General features: G+C 32.2%; 1 protein-coding gene across 1 annotated transcript in view; it reads right to left on the reverse strand.

Annotated features, from left to right (window-relative positions):
• Eip75B (Ecdysone-induced protein 75B) overlaps positions 1 to 26,104 on the reverse strand; it is a 392,248-nt gene that overhangs the window by 198,484 nt on the left and 167,660 nt on the right. The gene's annotated exons all lie outside the window — the stretch shown is intronic.

A 26,104-nucleotide genomic window follows, 5' to 3' on the forward strand; every position in this document is an offset into this window, starting at 1 on the left:
AAATAAAATATACTAATATATAGTATGTACTAATGCCAGTGCCGACTAATAACACTTGAACATATTTACATAATTTTGAAAACACTTCTGAGAAAATATATTTTCTATTGGTTATAATATATTTTCTCAGAAGTGTTTTCAAAATTATGTATGTTCAATAATTAGAGCGTTACATTCTTAAATCTTGTGAATTAGTCGTTGAATAAAAAAAAATCTTTCGACCATGTTCGATTTTAATAAGATCATATTATGGACATCCACAGAGTGGAGGTTTTTGTATTGACAGTTTTTTTTTTGTTTTTACGAGAAATGGATGTCAGCCACTTGCTCAACCTATTAGATCCATACTCTGACTCATACACAAATTGAAAAACAATATATTATGTACTTGTCAGACCCAGGAATCGAACCTGGCACCCACGACGCAATAAAAATAGTAATACTTGTTACAATAAAATATCATTGAATTTTTTTATCAGTTAAACCACCAAGATTGTGCTGCGGTGAAGAACTTGGGACTGAGAATAGTGGAATGAGCTAGGGGATGTCTGTTGATTGATTGATCACAAATCACAATTATGCGAGTCCGTCGATTGACTTAAATAAAATGATTTATTTAAATTACTATTTTACATTTAAATAATTGTGGGTATCAGGGATACATATCATGAATTCGGTATATCGTTTAAAAATTAGTAAGAAAGGTACAGGCATCCCTGGACGCTTTACAGGCCTAGCGATGTGGAGCGGGGCGACCTCGCTCCGCTTGGAGGTGGCTCAACCCGACCGAGTGACCACCAGAGCAACAGAATAGAGGGACGGCAGGCCGACCTCACTAGTCACTTCGCACTGACAACGACACCGAGCCACACTAACATTTAGAATTACCAATACCGAACGACCTACGTAACAATATGATAAACTCTATCTTATTTTATTAATGCATTCTAGCGCCCTGATACTTCAAACTACAGTGGCATATTGAGTAGGTAGTTTTTAGAGTAATAAATTATTACTAACAATGAAAAATATTAATTATTGTGTACTTACATGAAATAACAAGCTTGTTTAATTTTATCGTTGCATGTAAATTGTACGTAAGACATTTCAACGTGGCACACTTCGCCGTGAGCTTTCTATCGGAAAGAGATGACCGTGTACTTTACGGTCTCCAATTTTATTAATTCAATTGTCATAGCTGATTTTGGCAAAATTCATGATTTCAAGAATGAAATCCTAATCTAACCTAACAAAAATAATCCAGTATATCGGCTATTTTCATATTTTTTTGCTGCTGGTTTCCTGTAAAGTATAAACTGACAAAAACCGTGTTTTATTTAGACATGAATTTTATGTCAGTACTATACGACCCAAAAAGGTTGGATGGTCTTTAATATCCTACGGCCATATATTAGCGATACAACATTTCACGGTGGTGTAATACGGCGAACTGCATACATACAAGTTTCCGGACACGTGATTTTATAATATAACAATAATAATTAGCAATAAAAATATTTATCTATGAAAACTCCAATAAGAAATAACATAAGTGTAAAAGGGTTATTAACAGGTAGGTCAGGTAGGTAAGGTACATAGCATAATATGTATTTACTAAGATTTTAAATAAACTATTGTCATGTAAATGTAAGAATTAATTATTTTTTAATAAATTGGTGTGTAGTATTTATGTTATAAATTCTGATAATTGAATGAATATTATTTAGTTACTTTTTACTAAAAATTATATTGTATAATATACTGTATACATTATATTATTTGTATTTTTTTATAATGTTTTATAAGTTTTCCGTAAAATAATAGCACGGACACGAACCAAAAGAATATAGGTAGGTATGTATCTATTATTAACGCATGAGTGTCACAGCTGTGAATAACCCGGTAGAGAAAATATAAATGCCTTGTCTGTTACAGATGTGCGAACGAAATAATAATGATGTGTAAAATACCAAATTAATCAAAAGCGAAAAACGGTGCGCGTGCCAACCGAATGAATTTTTCACTGGCGCTGTTTTATTTTCTAGTACGAGCAGGAAAATTCATTCAGTCAGCCGGGACGCAAACCGCAGGTCGGCCAACTGGGTTCAACCTTGCACTCGTACGTCAACCTCTGCTCTAGATCATGTGTTTCCAGTACAACTAGCGCCACCCTCGCGGGGCGACGCTACCAGTTCCCACCCACCACATGGTGACGATGTCATAGTTTCGTGGTTATTTTCCTAGCACTCAGTTGTAAATAATTCTACTGGAAACAACGAAAAAGGTTCACGCGATTCTATCCGGGTCAAGATGGCTTTTATTTGTGTGGATTTTTGTTGAAATATATCTTACAAAACATCTTACTTGTATGTTAGGGTCACAATTTATATACTTAATAGTAGTGCATTCACGCGTACAATATAATTATTGAAATGACATTGTAGCCACGAGCACGACATATAAAATTTATCTATTTCAATAAAGCTATCTCCAATCCGATAATGTATCCGATCACCGCTTTTATTTTTTTTTAACTTTAAGGTTATTTAACGGTTTATTTAGCGGTCTATTTAATCTATTTAGGCGTTATATACAATATGTATTATCTGAAGTACTAGACATTTAGTCAGGTGTGATTTATAATACCTATATAATATTTCGTTTTAGGTTTAAGTCAGGTTTGATGTCGGGTCGGATGTACGTTCAGGTTAAGTTCTGTAAATAATCCTGACAGCACAAAAATTCAAAATAATATGTAAAAAAACGCACAAACATACTTTATAATATAATATATAAATAATTATACATAGTAAACCATTCATAAAATACCAGTTCTTTGCAATGAGGAAATATCAATATTTTAAAAAATATTTTTATTTAATGCACTTGTGATTTGGAGATTATCATTTTTGCTGATTTTTAGCGAATCCATAGAACATGACCTCAATTTAACATTTAGATTCTTTTAGATAAGAAGTATCTATCTACTTAGTATGATAAAAAGTATTACATACTACTACTAGGATTGTAATATTATATATGATACGATATACTTAATACCACGATGGTTATTGTAATTTATTGGGTAATATATTCAGTCTAATTATCCGACCTTTGTGTACGTACATACAGGATCTGGTATTAATATATTATTAACTCTACACAAAGCTCATATAATTAGACTGAATATATTATATTTATACAGAACGCGTCTACGCCTGATTCACAAGGGTTTGTGACGTCACAGTATTAGAGATATCATTGAGCTCGTCTGAATTTGTATGACTCACGAAAAATACATAAAAGACCATAGAAATTCAACAATCTTTCATTTTGATCTAATAAAATGTTTATTAGATTAAGGAGATTTTTGTGTTTTAGAGTAAAATGCGATTAGAAATGAATACATATTAATATGTCGATGATCTAACATTGACACTTCGTATCTGACATTCAATATTTTCGATATAGGGAATTAAAATGTTATAAAAATCAGGTAATCAAATTAAATAAAACAGAAATACAGTTAATTGCATTAAAAAATAGACTATATTTTTTTTGCACTTATTTTTGTTCTTATTTAATTTCATTTCATAGTTTTTGTGTAACATTTCAACCCCCCTTGTCAAAATTGAATGTCAGATACGAGGTATCAATGTTAGAGCATCGATGATTAGTTAGATATTACTTAGCCAATAAAGTTAATACAAAATAATATGTTGGTACATTCTTACAACTAACCCAAATTACGAATATGAGTACGTCTTATGATGTCAACTTTTTACCACACCAATGTTGTGTGCATGAATATTATATGTACGTAGTTTAAATTAAAATCAGTTTCACATTATTTGGCAATAATATGCATATATAAAAAAACACCAATAGTCATTACTCATTACTCATTAGAGTCATTAGTGTATCTAATTTTATTGTGTAATAAAATAATTGTCCAATTAGGTTTCTCTTATTAACGGCTATATTAAAATAATAATATATATTATGTACATATTAGTTAGGGTCGAGCTCTACGCCGTAGCACTTATGGCTAAGATGAGTTTCAATTGTATTGGAGTTTATATAAATATATACACATTTAATAGCATATTTATTTTATTGATATACATACATCTGATTATAACTTATTCTTATAGTTCGTTGTTTATATAGTATTTTTACGTAGGCATATAAAATAATAGGAAAAAAGTATGACAGAATAATTAAATACGTAGATCCTTGGCTGGTGTAATTAATTGAATTGCAGATAATCGTAGATGCATTCTGCCAGCAAATATGAATAAATAAATTGTAATTAATACCTACATCAAAAATGAAATCCCTAAAAACCTTCAGAGAGGCATTAACGAAATACTAGATTAAAATATATTGACAGGGTTTTAAAAAACTTTTTTGAGATGAGAGATTCTTACTGAATATATATATTATACCCACTTATGTTATATTATTAGTTTAAAGAAAACGCCGGTTATATTAATTAATTAAAGTGGAATCAGTATACAATGCATTTCCATCATGATTGACTGTTAACAAAATATATAATATATATTTTATATTTTATAATACGATTTCAATAAATTGAATAGATATTCTTAGATATCGCCAAGCTCGGGGTAACACGAGGTCAAGTGACCCGCCATGACCCGTTGCTGGGGGGGATGATTTCAGGGTGGCGTGGGTGCCATTATTCGGAGAGTGAGCGGGGCGTCACAAAGCCATCGGGGTGATATTACTCCTCTTTCGCAAGGGATGGGAGTGAAATGTTTCCGATGTGAGGACGGTTCAAATGAGCTGAAAGGAGGTCGATTTTTGAGCGCTTCGAGAGAGCCCCATGACTATCACGACGCGCTGATGGGGGGTGATGTAAATTAATGTGGACTAAATAGAAATCGTTTTAATAAACTTGGTCAATGAACCTGGGCAAAGTTATTTCCGGGCTGCAATTTAAATAAAAATATTGTGGTTCATTTTCATTAGATATTAAGCAGTAAGTTGGCTGGCATTAAACCGATTAGACATTTTTTTTATTGCAGCAAAGATGACTTATTTTATTTATTTATTTATTGTGTAAATTGGACTTTCCGCTTTTTAGATCACATACTTAACACATATTATTATCATCTCTTGGAAAGAGGTAGGCTGTGGAGATCGGAGAAAAAGAGCACGCTTGTTAGGTATACTAATAAGAAGATATCTAATAAGATATTACTACTGCTGAATAGGTACACACTAATTCGATAGAATTTCAATAACTCACTGGCGAAATAAAATTGAGCAATGAGTTTAAATTAAGTATTTTCCTAAACATTTATACACATCAAAAATCATTAGATAAAATTATTTTTTATTTTTAAAAACAATCTAAGTACCTACCTAAGTATATTTATTTATATTTGACTGAATTCCATAGAAAATATATTTTTTAATTTTTTTTATTATTTCGGACAAAGCTGTAATCATGTAAAATAATATGATTCGCAAAGATTTTAGGCTTACGTAACAGAGCCTATCGTTTTGCATACATTGCGATAGACGTGCTGACGTTACGTGACAAAGTCAATACAAAAAAAAACATCAGCATTCCCGGACAATAATCTGATTAGACAGATGGGCCCTGTGGTATATTGTTTTAGACTTTAAACAGATAGATGGTGCTGTAATCTGTATTTATTTATATTCCAACATATACGACAGATGTCGTTGGGAAATTAAATTTACTTTATAGAATATAAGTGATTATTTAAATACGTCAATATGCAGTCAACAATTCTTTTTCTTAAGAAGGTAGACTTTAAATAATCGCCTAGTATAAAGTCTCTTCGGGATCTTGAGTTCTTCACTACCACGTATATACAATGGAGGGTGACGTGATGTTTAGTCTGGTTAAATAGGATATCAAATCAAGAGTGTCGTCACATGTTTTCTATTGATACAGGCTCTGCGTGCTGCTGAATTCTGGAAGGGTTGGGCTGACATGTGGGAACATGACATGCTGCCCAAATTATCCTGGCCAGGTTTAGTGTATATTAACATACTTAATAATAAACCGGCAATATCGCGATCAAATTTTAATTTATTTAATGAATCAAGTGTTTTTTTCATATTTCCAAGTAACGTCTAATAAAGTATTGAGCTTTGGATGAATTAAACATTTTATTACACGAACTTTATAAAGCACTCTAAGTGACGTTAGAATTTCTATGGTTACAAAATATTAATCATTTTTGTTGGAAACTGGAGTTTCATTAATTCAATTAATTTATTCAAATTTTATTATCTTACAAACGTAATGTCACCGCGAGCAACGTTAATAAAAATATTAATTCAAGTTCCTCGGTAACGTAACTGCGAGCTCAGTGTCCTCCAACTGCGATGGTGTAGGTACAGATGGCTATAAACACAAATAGCCACGCACACAGGCGCACATTCAAATAATTTGTGAATTGGGGTCACGGCACCTCGTCCAACGGCTAAGTTCGTCGACCCGACCGACTTCGTGAAGTATAGCATTTATTTTTATCAGATGCGAGTCGAATTGCGCTCGCCTTCGCGATACTTCATTGGCTTTAGACCTAGAAAGTTGAAAAGAGTCGACGTAAGCGACGACTACTGTCCTATATTATTAAATTTATCGTAATTATTTCGTGAAAAAATACGTGCCGGATAATTTTATTTTCATCTAGGTATGACCAAATACTTAACAGGAGATAATATTATAGTGTGACAAGTTATAGAATAGGTAGTTACTGTCAAAATTAATCACACGTATACCTAGCCGCCTTACTATTAAAACCTCGTAAGTCCGATATTATGGAAAAATTAAATTTGTTCGACAAAATTTAAACAAAAAAACATTTTAAATCATATTAAAACCTCGGTTATCTAGCTAGAGTCTAGACTAGTATGCTGTCCATCTATCGACAAATTTTAAAAACACGTAGGTCTCGTGGTTTCCAAGATGGAATTAAAACCTCGTAATTCACAATATATATATATATATATTCATTAGATATAGTCAATTAACGGTCATTTACTTTTGTTTGTAAGAAATAAAAAGGCTTTTTTATTTTATTTTTATTTATTAATTCACAACCAGTGTTAGCAGATTCATCGATAGAGGGGTGTTTGAAATATTGTTTTTATTACGTTTTTTTTCCTTCCCCTCAACATTCTTCTCAAACAGACGTACGAGGTTTTAATAGTAAGGTGACGGCATACGATATTGATTGAATAGTTTTGGTACAAGTCCGTTTACTGGAAGTCAGGTGGGAACAGCGGCAATTTTCATAGCCTATTTCGGCAAAATTCATGAATAATTCAAGAATGATAACCTAACCGCTGTCTTCCACTAAACAGACAAGAAACATAATTTGTATTGGTATTCCTAATACCTATCTACTATTACTATACAATAAGACCCCCTAACGTATTCCATATTCATCTGTGTGCAGTGTTTACACCATGATTTAGTTAAATCGAAGCCGATGTCTCAAAATTTTAAGAACCCCTTTTAAGGCATGTGCCTACCTAATTTATATGCGTCCACATAAAGTCAGCCAAAAATAAACATTAAAAATTAATTCAAAATAAGCAGAACGTATTAATACTTAAAAACACATACATGGCACACATTGGTCATAAATTACAAATACATATTGTTACCTATATGCACTAAGTACATATAGTTTTTTTCCAAGCGAGACAAATGATAAGCCTTGTCGCAATGTCAAAAAAGAACAAGATAAAAATATAACTAGGTATAAATCAGCATGCTTAAATTTCAATTGCGAATTGCTATTAAACCATCAGTATATTGGTGTGATAAGAAAAAATGGTTGCTATAAGAAGATAATTCGTTTGATGATCAAATGTAGAACTATCCCATGTATAGATGGGAGAGTTCTACATTTGATACCGGACGACAAATTGGCGCTAATATTCCATGGATAAGCAGTGGCAGGATACCAAATCTGTCGGCCGTAAAATTTCGCATTGTGTACTTTGTTCTTTTGTGCATATTATTATTAGTGGATATTTGCACAACGAGCGACCGCCTTTCATACTCTTTTGGCATTACACAATTTATTATTCATATTATGGCGGAGGTCAGACGGACTACCAATTACTTTCACTTGTTATTTACGGCATGGCAATATCCGCCTGAAGATGCTCTGCAGCAGGGCAGTTCCACGAAGAAACCGCGACAATCTTGCGATCCCAAATTTTTTCTTATCGATTGCCACTGTTAAAAACTGACTTGTTCGGTAGATATATGCAATATATACATTCTAGTTATTGAGATAACTCTAATTTATCTACTAATTCTGTAACCTCACTCTGAGATTCAGTTACACACAAAAGTACCTAGATAAATGCAATTACTAAAATGATGCCAACACTTATTATGACACTTAAAGCTAGAGAGGTACTTACCTAACTCTAACCCAATAATTATATTTCAGTCGTCAAGTTTAAAGTATCTAGTTAATACGTCTTTATCAGAGCGTTGGAGCGGAGCACGGAGCAGGAGCAGGAGAACGGAGGAGTGGAGCAATGGGTTTTTACCCGGAGCTGAAGCACCAAAAATTTGTAGTGCTCCACTGCTCCGTATTTTTTTTATAATCATTAAATTTTCGTCCTAAAATACAATGAAAATATTATATTGGACACTTTGCAACACTGGAATTATTTGAAATACGGGAACACTGCCGAGTGATAAATTATCTCACTTTTTTTATAGAAGAGGCAGATAATGAACGACGATTTGCTGTCGGTTTTGTTTAATAGAATTAATATTGAAAATGATGAATAATAAACCTTATTTTAAAACTACTTATTTTTTAAATTTTATAACATTTGTATACATATAATACCTATTACCCGGAGCGTAGCAGACCCTGGAGCGGAGCTGGAGTAAGTATTAGGTCCCGGAGCGGAGCAACTCAAGAAAGGGTCTACTCCAACCCTTTGCTCAATACCATTAGAACCATTCATAGAAATAATTACTTATAGGTACATACATATTCTACAACTTAGTTTTTAGATTTATTTTTAGGTCGATATTACTTAACAGTCGAGTCAATAGTATAATGACCGAAATAGCCATAGAATAATAAAAAAAATCTTTAATTCCTTGAGAACGTCGAGAAATTGACATGTGCCTTGGCAGTGGGGGAGATAGAAGACTTCGGTACAATCGTAAAGATCTTCAACAGAATTGGAGACCTCTGACCAACTGATCCATCACTTAGAGGAGAAAAAGCGATATGACAGCCGGTCACAAAGAGGTGCACATGACTCACGAGCAATCTACGCGCTGCAGAGGTGACACAAAAGAGGTGCAGAACGCAGCCTTTGCCCAATCCAATGGTTCAAGTCTGGACCGTGACCAGGTAAAATAACTAAGTAGGTCTTCATTTACCTAAATCCCTGATTCCTTGATGTAGGTAAATAACTTTGTATTGACATGGTTAATCCGAATATGTTTGCTTTACTGATTAATGCGCAAAAAAAGACAGGGAGATTATTCATTCATGCGAACGTGTATTGTTTTAAAAGGTCATACCGGAAAGAGAAACCAGTAAAATGTAAATTGCGACCCAGAAATTATGGAGAAAAACAGCAGCTGAACTATTTATGACTTCCAGCAATGAAATGGGTAGTAGGTACCTGTTTCAACGTTAGGTACGAAATAGTAAATTTAATAATTATTATAGCTAAAGACACCTAAAGTTTTAGGTAAAATATTAGTAGGAATGTTTTTAATGTGTCATGCGTTCTATAAGTCCTACAACACCACACTACGGTAGAAGAATGAGGTAGAATAGGTATTATGAATAGGTAGATATGCAATATACCTATAATAATGTTTTATTTATCGAATTTAAGTAACAGAGCGTTTGCTGCAGCTTTTTTGAAAAATATATTTATTATCTTTAATATTTGACTATGTTAGGTTATATTCAATTTTATGAATTAATTACTTAGTACTTACTCTTAGTAAGCATTAATTTTATATTTATAATGGTATCTTATCATTTCAAGAGCTTCTGCGAATGTTTGAAACTACCCAACCATTCAATAAATAAAGTGTACACAGCTTCTGTCAATAACAGTTGTAAAGATTCGATACTTAACAACGACTTCAAATTCATTGTGACTTGTAAAAACAATTAGGTACATAACTAAAAAAAAAAAATGTTAAACATGTGTATAATATTAATTGTGAGAAATGCTTGAAATTACCTACATATTGAATCATTTAATCCGTATGTAATATAATATATTAACATAACACCAGACAATTTAGAATTCCAGAAGCAATGAAATTATTGTGCTGTTAAATAAAAAAGATTCAGAAATCTCTGTTAGTTCCTACAAAAAATACTTAAGTATGTACTTATTTAAAAAAAGGTGACTATTAAGCTTTTACTTGAAAGAGTTTGTCACCTATCACTGTTAACCTATGTGCATTGGTGGATGGACAATTATTATTTTTGTTTGACTAGCAGGCAGTCTTCACCACTCATGGTCAAGACATGAAAAATTATTATTTCAAAGAAATACAGATTTTCTTTATAATAAATGTACATATTATATTATTACGATGGTTTCAATCACTGTCAATCATTATTTATATTCGTAATTCATACACGTGCTTGATTGTTTTCAATGGTATTTCAGTGTTTATATTTTGTTGTGTTTAAATCATTAAGATAAGTTAGTGAACCTATAAGATGCTCACCTTGGAATTGAGCGAAGGGACTTCTAGCTTGCGTAAGGGGACCTTCGCTTCAACCTCAATAACGATTAATGATTAATTAACTATTATTTTCTTGACTTCAAATAAATGCAACGCGCGCAATTAGTAGGCACAATATGGAAATGCGTATATCCAGAAATAATCTTTATTTTTAATATTTACTTTGACATTCATAGAGAATAAAATTATCAGTAAAGTTACGAGACATTGGACAATATTTATATGATTACTTCCTAATATAATATATATATTATATATATTGTGCGTCAACCAGATCAAATTAAGAGATATTTAATTTAACATTTAAAAAAAAAAACAGTTTCAAAGTATTATAAAGTAAAATAATGTGATTTTTATTCACTGCATTCTTAAGGAAGCTCACACAATTAAATATAACATTAGATACTTATTAATTTATGTTATAGTTATTTTTATAATATGTATTTAGCTACTAACAAACCGCCATCGGGATCGGAGTGAATACTGATGATTTGGAAGACTGTTAAGAAATATTTTTAGACTATTATTAATTAGGCTAGGATTTTTTCTTTTTATTCCCACGATAAACACACGAGACAACTTTCCCGGAATGCATCCAGATGTGAACTGCGATAAAAAGACGATGTCGATATAAGCAGTTGACATTTAATCGTATATAGATATACTTTATAATAATATTTTCCATATTATTTTTTTTTCACATAACTAGGCAAATTTATAACAAAAATAACAAAGCTTAACTACTTATCATTGACAATTCATGAAAAAAGGCTAGAATATTATTTAGGTACCTAGGTAAATAAAATACTTTATTATTTGATTAATTGATTTTTAATTTTAGGATTCTAGTTAGTAGTATATAGTAGTGTAAATATTAGGTACTATACATACTCGTACATATGTTAACAATTCGCTAAATCTAGTATATTATATCATGAGATTTTTACGGGTAAAACTATATATTAACTTTTTTGAAAATACATAATTTTGAAAACACTTCTGAGAAAATGTATTATAACCAATAGAAAAAAAAATCTTTTTTGATAAAAGTAAGACACCCAGCAGGAATCGAACCTGTATCTCTCGGGTTTCACGCCCATGCGCATAGACCTATATGCTGTAGGCGACATACTTAATTGTGACAAATTTTAACTAATGGCTCTTAATACTTTCTGACACAGTTACCATTGGCGATCGGCTTTTGTATTTTAAATCAAAGTAGGTAATATGTACTTTAATTACTAACCGACGTCACGGATCACTCCAAGATTTTTTATTGTAACTTATTTGAACTTGCTAATAATTTTTAATTAACCATTTTTTTATTCCAAGAATAATTCGCAATATTTAATAATGTAACATTCTAATTATTGAACATACATAATTTTGAAAACACTTAGAAAATACATTATAACAACCAATAGAACAAATCTTTTTTGAAATATATTTTTTAATTAATGATACTGAATCGTACTCGACTATATAGTAGTCGTAGAAAGAAGTCTCAGAAGAGTTACAATAGGCCGATATATAAAAATGAAAAGGAAGCTTAATAATACATATTATGACTCGACTATGAAATACAACAACATTCCGTTTAGCAGTTTCACTTTCTATCCATCCGTTCCCATCGCATACGTCACAAGTTATGTGAAAAGCTAAAAGCTCACGCATACAATCGTAGTCACATTCACTTTCGTCGAAAGCCTGTTTTGGCAGTGCGTCGCAGTCGATACGAACGCGTATAATCTTTGTAGAATGTAGGCGCAACACGCAATTCGATAATACAATAAAATTATAACGTTGCTTGGCGCGTCCCACGCGTCGCGCATCGCAAAAATTTCGCGCATCCGGTACTGGGTACCTAATCGCCCGCCATTTATTTTAAAATTACAACATGAACCAATCGCCAGCGCATCGGATCTATTGCGACATTTTTCTCTACGCTACTCTTTGGCACATCGTGTAAGATTAACACGTCTAGCTATTAATAATTGTGTTTCCCATTAATACTCACCGTTCAACTATTCTTATATTATAATATAGAGGTAAATTAAAAATCATAAAAAATGAATTTATCAAGGGGTGGATCGGATCGGTTGGACACTACTAAGTCGCGATTGATTATTTTTGCTAAAGAATTTTTGCAATTCGATTCAGTGGGTCTATTCTATACTTATCGACCGCTAAAGTGATAAATATTATTACTTTATCATATTTATGTATTGAGGTATTATAATTGTTGCAATTAATTAGCGTCTAAAAAATCAAAACTGTCTATCTCGCTCTTAAGTTAACACAGCCAAGAGAGGTACTGTTAAAATATAGCACTTATTGTAACAATTACAACAAAATTTTTGTAATTGTTACAATACGAGCTAATATTTTTATACAAACCTACCCTAGATAGATGCCGTAGATGCCGAAAAGCAATCTGGTGTATAGAATAGACGCGCAGGAATTGGTATCTTTAGTACATACTTACAGTGATGAGCAACACCATACCATTTTTTGTGGGCCGCATGTAAGTATATTTTCGCATAAATTTCCAAAATCAGTGAAAATATTATTTATTATAATATGACACATCATACAAAAAAATCCTTGCCGGACTGCATGTAGCCTAAATAAAAAAAGCACTAAATGTTACATGTATCATTTTGAGTGTTTTGACAATGACAATACGTGCAAAATTTCTTGTATAGAAACAATTTTTTTTAAATATAGGTACAACACAAATATTAATCTTCGCTATTTAAGTTTTTAATTGAAGATATTGCAGTAACTAATTAGTATTGGTGGATCATCCGTCACCATGCAGCAGTGCTACAAAAGCGATCTACGCGCTGCATGTCTCGCATGAGGCGCGAGATTTGGCGATAGACCGAGGGAAGTAGCGCGACTTTGTGCTTACTCTATGCTCCGATACTGGGCGTGAAGTCAGTAAGTAATTAGTGAACACAGACAATTTGAAAACATCTCATGCCTATACACATTATAAAAAATCTTTTTGTAGAAAAAATAAGAAACCCGACGGGATTTGAACCTTTATCCGCTGGATTCGTACCAGTGTGCTTTTCCAATTACGACGATTTTAACTAGTAATAATTTTTCTAGTGTGTATAATATGCGTGAGATGTTTTCAAATTATGTATGTTTAATATATTATATAATGTTGCATTCTCAAATCTCGTGTTTTATTCGTTGAATAAAAGAAATAGTTTATTTAATTTTAAGTAATTAGTATTAGGTACATAAAAGAACCGTGCCATCTATAATTTTCTTTTATTCCATTACTTATATAATAATATTATTATCTGCACCATCTGTTAAAGGCAGAATTTTCCGAATAGGAAAATTAAACGGCAAAATCCTAGTCATTTAAATTGAATACTTTACCAAATTGCTGCGAAGACGCGGATTTTATATACCCGCCGCGTTAAAAAGACTGGAATTAATGTGTGCCTTCAGAAGCTCTCACAGGGGGTATGATTTTGATATGGGGTGGTGTAATTGGGGGTGGCGTGACAACCTCGGCCGCCACCCCCTCGACCCAGTTCCCCCAGAAGGCCAATGACCGCGGAAACCTTCGAATTCTTCGCATGTATGGAGAAAGCTGTGTACGCAAACATAGTATGTGTAAGTGTTGGTTGATTCTCGGAAAATTTTGGGTTATTCGATTACCTACCACCGATTCAATTTCACACTAAGTATTTTATTTGTTTATTACCTTATATACCTACGTATTCATAGGTACTTTAAAATATTTACTAATCTAAATCAAATCGAGGGAACAAAACGAATGCATGCGTTGTCAAGACAATAGACAATTGGATGGATGTAAGGAAGTGCTTCGTTTAATTTAAAATTATTTCGAAAAGAATATATTGTATCGACCTGAAATATAAAAAAAATCTTTAGTATATTTTGCCCTCTTTTAATTAAATCCTACTTATCTATGTATGTGTAATTATTATGTTTATTGTTTAACGTTACAGTTTCATTATTATGATATAAACCATATAAACCGTATCAGTGGCGAAGGGTGGAGGTAGGCTGTTAATATTCGCTATAAATAGTTCACACTAAACTTTTTTAGTCATATGTATTTGTTTTTATTGAACTAAGACTACAATTTACAAACGGTGTTAGTTAGTTTTTAAAAATCAATTAAACCATGCCTAAACGAAACCATAATAGTTTTGGTCTAATTTGGGCAATACGACAAAATTGTGCACACTTTTTCTTTCATAGTTATTTGTTTTCGTTGGATTAAAAATACATATTACACATATTGTTGGTTATTTTTTTTAATTCATTAAGCCCTGCCTAAACCAAACTATAATAAATAAAAAATAATATTATATATATAAAATATTCAAAGTTATGTATGATTTAATTGTATAATGTTAGATAATATTTTATAGATAGACATGTATTTATTGACTATTATCTATTATGGCTTGGTTTCTCAGGGTTTAATTAAATTTTAAAAACAAACCAACACTATCTGTAAAATGTAGTCTTATTTCAATGAAAACAAATATGTATGTCTGAAAAAGTTTAATGTGCACTGTTTATGACGGATCTTAACAGCCTACCTCCACCCTTCGCCACTACCGTATACATATACAATATTTATTATGTGCAAGCGATAAGATTGTTATTTATTTATAAAAAGATTTGAGAGTTGATACCCTGAAAATTATATCGTACAAACTTCGGTTCAAGGCGAAGATCTGCATACAATATGCCCACAAAGTAGTTATTAAATGTTATATTATTAAATTGCAACTTATTATATTTGATACGCCCACGGTGGCCGCGCGGCATAAGCGTTGGACTATCATGCCGTGGGTCCCAGGTTCGAATCCTGGGTCTGGCAAGTACACATATTGTTTTTCAATATGTGTGTGAGTCAGGGTATGGACCTAATAGGTTGAACAAGTGGCTGACATCCATTTCTCGTAAAAACAAAATCTGTTAATACAAACCTCTACTCTGTGGAGGCCCATATGATCCTATTAGGATCGGACATGGTCGAAGAAGATATTTGATCTAGATACACTTATAAAGGAAGGTTTGCGAATGAGAGTATGTACTATTTTATTTATTCAATGTCATATGATAAATATTTCCTAATAGTATATAGTCGAAAGACTTCAATGAGAAAATTTGATTAGGTAGAATCAATTTTCAAAAACCAATATACCTACCTAGATATTGTATTGCAGTCTGGATTATCAATTACCAAGTTGATTTTTAATAAAGGAATTATGGATTTCTAACATTTCTTATCTAGCGTAATAGGTATGAAGATCGTTAAGATAAAATGTAGTAAGTTATTATTCAGTTTTATATAAGTATGCTTAATTCAAAACTTTCTCCCAACCAATCATGGATCTATATTTTTTAAGTATGGTCACTTCATGTTCGCAGTTTTCACTAAGTACTTATTTAGCTAACACTAATAATTCAATTTCTTTATGTTCCAATGACATTAATATGGACGAATCATCTGGAAAAGAAAATGACACTCACTTTATTGTCGGGTCTGCCGAATGGCATAATCTGTTCTAACGCCATTACAATAAAGGTGATATTGCTATAAATTCCTGATGCTTTTTGTTGGGTCTGCCGAATGGTTCGGTTCGCACGAGTTCGCTCAAATGAACATTGACATTAGAAACACTGCTCTAACGCCATTACAATAAAGGTCATATTGCTATAAATTCCCGATGCGTGATATCGCATAATGGAAATTGCGTAACGTCTACCTATACATGCGAATGCGCGAATTTACTTGCTAGCTACTGTATTGAGTGCGTCGTCCATTAATAATGTCATTGTTATGTTCATATAAAAATAAATCTGTGCATTTCAACTGTAAACATAAGCGATCTTATGCAGAGAGAAAAAATATCAACCTAATAAAAACAATGTAGGTATTATTTTAAAGGGTTGTTGAGCTCAGACAATTTATAGACCGGAAATAAATTTGATTCCGTAATAGTGAGCGAGTCATTAGATCGATTACTTGTTGCCGATGTTATGATGTTGTCAACTCGAGTCTGGCTAGTACATTTTTTTATTAGAGACTACTACATATTTTTACAGCAGCGCGTATGTCAGTTCCAGACATTTTGTATGAATCTTTACAGATGGGCGTTCGCAGATGAGAAGCGCTGCTACTCCTAGGGCTGTTGAAAATAAGTATTGACACCTGGTATTGTAAAGATACCAAAGTATCGAAATATCAGTCAAAAAGTATCAATAGTTGTTTGACTGTCCTAGTTACGCCATTATTATACAAAGCGTATGTGAGCGGACAAACGCGCTGCTAGTATGCGTTTGAAACGATGCTTCAAAGTGTGTTTAATTCCGACTAATATAAGTAAATATGTCTGCATACACATAAAATATAAGTAGTTTGGACAGTCTATATCGAAAACATTAGCGCATCAAGAAAACATTTCATAAGACCACGCGTCGCTACTTCAGATAAAACAGTGAAATTCTCATCCCCAATATGGTCGCTTTACACTTTATAAATCGTAGCGGAATAAAAAAAAAACGGTCAGGATGTTGCGGCCATGATTGGAGGACATTAGACGTACTTTGTATTTCTTCGTGTTTTATACGGCTTCAAAACCATGGTCCACTGGCACGTTGGAAGTATAATAATATACACTAGGGATTTTTATGTAGTTTAACATTGTTCACCCTGTAACTTTTTTGATATCTATGTAATTTATTTCTACAAAAAAAATATGGTAAATTGTGTGTTTTTTCAGCTGGATTCCGCTCGTAATGGTTTCGTTGTCATTATGAAACGTCTGTCATAAAATAGATAAGCGACGCATATAATCATGACAAAGTATTTCTTTGTTTGTGTATTTTGCCATTTCTATGCATGTTTGCTCTATGCACGCTCAGCGGCAACCGCACAGCCCCGTTCTAATGCGAAGGCCGCATGATCGAGTCCTGACTATTCCATTAGTTGCGTACTACAACGTAGTCAAACTAATAAACCCAATACAAACCTATAAAGTAAAATAGTTACAACACATTCATCGTAAGTCGGTACATATTGACTCATTTTCAATAGATGACCGCTATACGATACAATAAGTTAATATTAATTACATTTAAACAGTAGTGGATTATAATTTGATTATATCATACCACATAACCCATAGATTGCAAAGGGCCTCAAACTACACATAACATTTTAAATAAACAGTTATTTAGAATAAATATTTGAATAATTAGTTTTGTTTTACTTTATTTTTCACATTTATAAAATACATGGGAGCCAATAATGTACTTTAATGATAAACTGTGCAAATTTAGTTTATAAAACTCAAATGCACTTTGCAGAGATTTTTATTAGATAAAATAAGAACAAAGGCATCGGCTCTTGTCTATTTAGTCAATGTAGTCCAAAGCCAGCGGCAAACATCTGGAAAATATCTGATATACCTACCCATTACCTACTCGATTTTTTGTTAGGTTATGTTATCATTATTGAATTCATGAATTTTGCCGATATCGGCTATGAAAAGTGACGCTGTTCCCGTCTGGCTTCCAGTAAGGCCTTTCACTCATGGAGAAACTAAAATACGTCGAACTGGTTGCTGATGGAACTCATAAACTACTGGTCAATGACTGATGCTTCGCACACATCGCTACTGAAACCTACTTGCAATAATAATCTCATAACCTCAAACTGTCTCAAACCCATTATCTTTTAAGCTTTCTAAGCTTTTCCCGTAATATATTTACGGGAATATTCTGGCAGTCTGCTATTATACACGCAGGAGTATTTCTCAACTTCTGCCACAATTTTTAAATTAAAAATCGGTTCGCCCACCTTTAACTTTTGACGTCTTGACTTGTTATTGGTTGTTCAGTTCAGTTCAGTGCTACCAATTTTGGTAAGAAAATGTGATTTTTCATCGAACCTACTGATATTGGTACCACTGTTTAATAGGTAACTGGCAATTGAGAGACTGGGAGACTAGCATGTCGCGTCTCCTCGGTTTCAGTTGTGGACGTTTTGAAACTGAGAGATTCCAGTCTTGCCGTCAGCGAGCCGCCATTGAAATACCTACATTAGCTAAGTACTGGAGTTTCAATCTCGTCTTTTTTGAGTATTCACGTGAGCGGAAGGCTTAAAGAGACTTTCACCGCATAGTCATTAAATTCAATTTAAATCAGGGGCCTTTATGATCCTTAATACGCCACTGTATTTTCAATGTATGTAATATATTAAATTATTTATAATTACTGATGTTTTTTTGTACATAATAAAATGCTCATGAAGTATTTTTTTAATAATTAAAAAATATACTACAAATTCACCTTTCAACTATGGTGAGTTGTCTAGTTGTATGCAGTAGCATATAAATAATTTTATTTTCAAGGCAACATCGTGACCGATATATCATGTCTCTTTAGATCGCTTTTATCCGCCGTAAGTGCGAAAGAGATGACGCGCTACAAAATGAATGGCGAATTTATTCGCGATTACCGGTTGAGTCTGATAAAACTTCTCTTTCTTATCAATACACACGGACTAATGTAAAAAAGAGAAATAGCTATGTTTCAAGGCTCATGCTCGGCGCACATAAAGAATTCTTGTGCAGGCTAATTCCAAGTTGACCTAGATTTTCGCTGAGGTTATTGCCCTAGCCTCATACTACGTCAAATGGCCTCGAAAATATTTTTTATCTATAAAATGTGTAATGTTTAACTGATTGATTAACTAATGTTTCAGTCATACTCACTAGAGATAAATATAGAAAAAATAGTATTGCAACAAAGACTTCAAAGATCCTTTATAATATTACGTAAGTATAGGTATTATATTAATTCATATCATGATTTTATTATGGTATTGCCTATCTACTATGTACTTATAACATTTTTATGTTGCATATTAATTTGCATATCGATCGATGTATATTCAAAATATTGTATGTATTCAATTACTACATAAATATTTAATAATTGCATAAAACAAAAATAATTAAAACATGTATTGCAGGAAACCAATGGACACAATATGACTAAAACAATTCATAATATGAAGTGCAAAAATGGGAGTATAAAAATCATTGGCTACCAGTCGTATTATCTATAAAACACAATCAAAGACAATTAGTATGTAGGTACCTATGTAGTTTTAAAATTATTTTTGTTTACTTAACTGGCCTAGTTAAATAAACTAAACTTTAAAATAATTTTTACTGATATTGTGTCAAAGCATAGTGTACAAAAGAAAGGGAAGACAAGCAAAATCAGCGAGAGTAAGTGAAACAGAGAGTCGCGTAATAAATAGCTTGGAAGGCCACAGTGCATTGAACTAGCCTCGCGCAGGGTACTTTTGACCTAGATTTTTCGACGCTCACTCTTGTGAGACAGGAAAGTGAAAAGGCGGCGATTTTCCGTGGGCCCTGTCATAGGCTATCCATCGCGAGCACGAGGAAAGTTGTACTAAATATGCCTCATATCCACAACGTCATATATCATAAAAAATGTCAAGCGAGATTTTTTATTCGCAATACTCGTCGTTGCGAGCTAAGGATTATTTTTTAGTGCCATGCGTTCGGTTGATTCATTACAATTTTCGTTCACTGACCCTGGTGTCTACGATATAATATTTTTTGTACTACACTACACAATATTGCCAATATGATAAATTTTATTGTATTTATAAAAAGAAACTCAGAACTTTCACGGCCATTTTATTTTAAATTACGCAAATCAATTATTTAGTGTTGCAACAGAATATTGCAATCTCACTTATATAATAACAATACCAATAAATATGTATTATTTCATCTTTACATAAGAAACAAAAAAATGTAATTTATAAATTTAAAAAAAAAACTATTTTATGAAAATGTGAGATTATTTTTGAAATTAATATAGTAAATTTTTAGGTATGGTTAGTAATATAGTAGATTTTTAGGTAGGTACTACTAATTTAGCAAACATTTTCATTAAAATAATTAAAAAAAAAAAAAAATTGGTATACCTAGGTACTTATGAATAATAATTTTCTCACCTGCTAGGACTCTTCCAAGTAGCACTTCCGAATCGTGGTTATTCTGAGGAATCTCCGCAGTCTCCTGCAGGAATGGATCGACTTCCATTTCGGAGTCATTTGAAGTCCCGGAGCTGTCACCAGCCCCTGAACACGGGGCTTTATACTCTGTGATGGTCATCGTTCCGGTACACTCTTTGCACATTTAATTAAATTTATAGTTTCCCACAATCAAATCTTTTTTTTTAAACTTTGACGAAGTCCACTGAGATTAATAATAATTAACTCCAGTAATAAATAGTTATTCCCTAAATTATTTATATCGACACAATAATGGGTATGTGTGACAATACCTAATAAGGTAAGATGTATTAGTAATATACTAACACGAATATAATATTATTTTAGTCCGAGTTTGTGTCTAGTTCCTAATTAACATTTTTTTATGTGGCAATAACTTTTTATAATAATATAGTCTTTTGATTAAAAACAATATGTCACTGGTTGATGGCGAGTGATATAATTAATAGTAACTATGATGAAATAATTAATTGACTAAATATAATGTTTATTAATTGATCTGGCCCCCCTTTGATACATTTGCAGAATAATCCTCGATGACTATTTTATTTGTCAAATAACCAATGGCACAATCACTGACAAGCATCATTTTCCTTATTGCTGTTTAAATATCATTAAAAATCGTCCAATGTGTTTAATAATTTATTTAATATTATAACATAACACAATGCGTTGAAAATTTTCAGTCTTTATTTTTGTCAAATTGCGAATGGCAGAAAACAGTTTGAATGTCAATTATTATATTAACGATGTTAATATTGTTGAATAAATATTTATATTATTGTTTGAATAACAGTTGGTTTTTTTTAATATTGCAATGCAATAACACACGCGCACTGTCGGTTTGTTTACATCGGCGAAAACATCCGTGATTTGCACACTGTTTTATTTTTGAACATGGTGGGATATTTGAATTTGGAACACGGTCCTTAGTTTATTCGTAAAAATAGCACATAGACCGATTTGAGATTAAAACAGAGTTTGTTTTTCGGGTCGTTAAGCCTGTTGACGTGCAATAACAGTAACAAGACGGTAAGAACGCTGTAGAGTTCCGCAGCGTGGCGCCCAGAGCTGATTTGTGCTTGCAAGTTGGCAACACTGCTGCCAGCGGAGGCGGGGCGGACATGCGCAAACTTCACTTCTGTCATGTACCTAGCGGGAAAATTCACGCCGCGAGCCGAATAGTTTTTCCGGACACAATGAAAACGATTTGTAGAAGAACATTCACAATAAGTCCAACAATGGATCCAATTAATAAAATATAACATATTCTATATACGTAGGTAGGTACCTAAATAATTTGACACAATGTATTTGATAAACCCACTTATTTAATTCTACAATATGATTAGTAAACAAATGTTGCTTTAATAATTAAATTAAATACTTAACTACTTATACCTAGAATTAAATTGATGAAGGTTTTGTACTATTCCATTTCAGAGAGTTTCACCTTTCGGCATCTTCAGGCATCGACCTCATCACTAGTAAATGCACACTCACGACACATAATCCAGTTAATTCCGTTTATATAACAAATTAATTCAATAAAAGAACGTTAAAGCCTTATTACTAAGTACAAAAAATACGTATTATATATTATATATTATATTATATTAATTAGCTCTATACCAAATAGTCATTGATTTATAAATTTGCTCTATGTATTATTTTGTAACTACAAAAAGTATATAGGTATTATATATTTTAAGTCTACTAATCTGAAAAAGAGGTGTTGATTATAAAATGATAAGTACCCATTATTATGTACCCATACAGACAGATGTAAAATTATTGGACGTCGATTGAGTTTTAATATTCAAATTGGATTAGGGACTGCTTACAACCAATCCTCGTAAAATACGGTTACCCCCAGAGATTAGTACCTAATAATGTTATTAATAAGACAGATAAAATATCCGAAAGGTAAGATTAGAGACCGCTAGATCGACGACATTAACAAGTTTACCGGAAGTAGGTACTTTGTTAACGAAATACTAATTCAGACAAGACTGGAGATCAGTGGCGGAGAGTGGAGGTAGGCTGTTAAGATCCGCCATAAATAGTGCACACTAAACTTTGTCAGTCATACGTATTTGTTTTCATTGAAATAAGACTACAATTTACAGATGGTATTTGTTAGTTTTTAAAATTCAATTAAACCCTGCGAAAACTAAGCCATAATAGATAGGTAATGTAGTCAAAAAATATCCGTCAAAATATCTAAAATTATGCAATTAAATCATACATAACTTTGAATATTTTATAGATTGAATAATATTTTTTATTTATTATAATTATAGTTTGGTTTAGGCAGGGTTTAATGAATTTATAAAAATTAACCAACAATATGTGTAATATATGTATTCTTAATCCAACGAAAAAAAAAGTATGAATGAAAAAGTGTGCACAATTTTGTCGTATCGCCCAAAATATACCAAAACTATTATGGTTTGTTTTAGACAGGGTTTAATTTATTTTTAAAAACTAACCAACACCATCTTTAAATTGTAGTCTTAGTTCAATAAAAACAAATGCGTATGACTAAGAAAGTTTAATGTGTACTAATATTTATGGCGGATCTTAACAGCCTACCTCCACCCTTTTCTACTGCTGGAGATAGTGCAGAGAGGCCTTCATTAAAATAAGCGAAAGTAGCCTCCATCTAGCAGTGGATTGATGCTGATGATGATTATGGCAAGTCTAAAAGTATTGATGAAATAATAATTTGAGTTGAAATATTTATGTTTTATCTACGTTGCTACCTACCTACCGACACAACATCCGGTTATGTCGCTTCGATATTTTTTGTCGTATTGAACTAAATTCGAAAAGCGAACAATCAGGAATATCGCGATACAGTTTACCCACTAAGATTGTTTTGTAGGTCATGTGTTATCTGAGTTCCGTTATTCCTTACACAAAGGTAGCTAAGTTTGTATAGTATAAGTATACCATACCTTCCATACCCACTTACATAGATAGCGATTGGTAATTTCAAATACTTATTCCTATCGCTATCTCCTAAGTTTCGAAAGACATAGGAGACCGGAGCTTAATAAAACTAACGCCATATTGTCTATTAAGATATCATTAATATTCATATTATGATACCTACATCTTTTACCTTAGGTACCTACCTATTTAAATGGTTAATTAGAAGCTCACATAGAGAAATACAGTAAATGCACGTAAAAAAAGACAGTCAGCACGTTTAAGTGGAAACAGTTATTATCGCGATAGTTTAAAATACACACTATAGCTGCAAGTAAATCCCACGCACGTGTACAGGCGCTATAATAATGTTTTTAGACAAAAAAATGAACAGTGTCGTGTTATATTGAGTAGGATAACCATGACCTGGCGCTGTCGTCGGATTGTAGTAACTACCTAAACGAAATTATTAAGAGCATACTTCAGTGAAACGGCAAATAATTTTCAACTACAGGTGCGACGAAATTTCGGACTGGCTGTCAATCGGAGAGCGATAGTCGAGCTGTGAGCACGTCAATTTGTTTTGTGATGGCGTCGGAGGAATATATTCTTAAATCGTGTCGAAAAAGATAACATGTCAATGAATATTTTATTATTATTACTAATATAACAATAAGCATAACATTAAATGGACGCATGTTGAATTTTTATGACACATTATGATTTGTTCGTCACGCGTCGTTTGCACAATCTGCGCGTCGCGTCGTCACGATCTTTTTAGACCATGCCTCAGCTGAAGTATAGCCTTAATAAAACTAACGTCATATTGTCTATTAAGATATCATTCATATTCATAATTATGATACCTATATCTTATACCTTAGGTACCTACCTATTTAAATGGTTAATTAGAAGCTCACATATACAAATACGGCTTGCATCTAAGTGTACATCAAATTTGACGAGAATCAGTAAAAGAGTTTTTACGCGCACCTAGTAAATATATATTGCATACGAATAACAATTATCTTGTACATGTAGGTACACTATCGTTCATTAGTGCATAGTATTCTTGATTATGGGTCTATTATCTGGAGACCTTATGAAGTATCCTACACAAATTTCTCTACAAAGTACAAACTTATTTTAGAGAACATCTAGAAGAAATTTCTTCGATGTCATTATTTTAACACAATATATTATAAATATTTCCTTTTCGATGCTTCATCAAACAACATCGCGTCTCGCTTACTCTTGAAGAATGAGATTGGCGAGACAGTCAGCACTTTTACGTGTAAACAGTTATTATCGCGATAGTTTAAAATACACACTATAGCTGCAAGTAAATCCATGCACGTGTACAGTATAATAATATATTAAAACAAAAAATGGACAAAGTGTCATATTATATTGAGTATAAATAAGCTAAGGCGCTGTCATCCGATTGTAGTAGCAACCTAACCGTAAGTTGTTTGTAAAGTTAGCGAAAGAAAAAATATAGTAACTATAACGTATATAACTACTTTATTTAACTATCATTTCCTACAAAGGTATGATGATTTCAAACATCTATAGAAGATTATCGAAATAATTATAAATTTTCAAATTTAAATTTTGTTGTAGGTAGCTAGATAATAATGTCGGTGTCGGTTGGTAATACCTACATATTATAGATAGATATTAAAAATCACTTAAATAAAGGTTAGGTAATAACTAAACATACTTAAAATTGAGTATGTAACCTAGATATCTACCTACCTTCTTAATAGGTACCTACTTATTCAGTGAATTTATTACTGACATTTTTAAATGAATAAAGCAATGAATGGGAAAAAATTAAGATAACAAAAATACTATTAATCAGAATTTATAAATGAAACTATCGATTTAGTCGACACAATACGATCGTGACAATGTAATTCGAGTAAAATTGAGTGCTATCTTGTTAGCGTATTATGCGGGGTTACGCTGGATTGACAAGCGGGCAAAATAATAAATTCTATACACAATATTATTATTATGATGTACATAAAAATAAATAAAACATGTATAGATATATCTTCTGAATATAGGATTGTTTTGTAAATTCACAATTATTTAATAGGTACGTATAAATAATACGATATAATATTAAATTTATTATATTAGAGTTAGGTTATGCAAAATATTTTTTTGAGTTTACTCTACGTTAAATTTGTTCGAACTACCTAATTACACATAGACTACTTAGGTACATATTTTGATTATTATTTAAATAA

The sequence above is a fragment of the Rhyacophila brunnea genome, unplaced genomic scaffold (assembly GCF_057557595.1).
Source record: "Rhyacophila brunnea isolate RB1 unplaced genomic scaffold, BYU_Rbru_1.0 scaffold_7, whole genome shotgun sequence".
NCBI lineage: Eukaryota > Metazoa > Arthropoda > Insecta > Trichoptera > Rhyacophilidae > Rhyacophila > Rhyacophila brunnea.